Here is a 603-nt window from a genome sequence, read left to right on the forward strand (position 1 = left end):
AATAAAAGCTCCCAAAATACTTTAGACATTTTGGCCTTTAGAATGGAGTATGTTGCTAAGAGGCCCAATGACAGTTTGACTTTTAGCCAAGAAACTGGCTACTTTTCTTTGGGGTCTGTGGTGGTTTGAGTGAAAATGTCCCCCATAGACTCCAAGTATTTGGACATTTTGTCCCCAGATGATGGCGCTGTTTTAGGAGATTTTAGAACATGTGCTTATCCTGGAGGAAGCACGTCACTGGGGGTGGGCTTAGAGAGTTCTTAAGCCTTGCTGGATCTCCAGTCACTCTTTTGCTTCCTGTGCCTGCATGATGATGTGAGAGCTTAGCTTCTGCTGCTCCTGCTCCAGCCACCTTCAGCCACCATGCCTCCCGTCCATGACAGACTGTAATTCCCCTGGAACCATAAGCTCAAATAAACTCTTCCTTCTATAAATTTCCTGGGTCAGTGTTTCTATCACAGCAACAGAAAAGTGACTAATACAGGGTCTTTTTACCCTGCCTAACCAATTCCTACCTCCTATTCTTATCACACCATCTCTGAAGAGGTTACCCAAATTGCCAATAGGGAATCAGGACACAGACGGCTCTGGCTTCTTCCATAC

The sequence above is a fragment of the Nannospalax galili genome, unplaced genomic scaffold (genome assembly GCF_000622305.1).
Source record: "Nannospalax galili isolate Female #2095 unplaced genomic scaffold, S.galili_v1.0 scaffold806, whole genome shotgun sequence".
NCBI lineage: Eukaryota > Metazoa > Chordata > Mammalia > Rodentia > Spalacidae > Nannospalax > Nannospalax galili.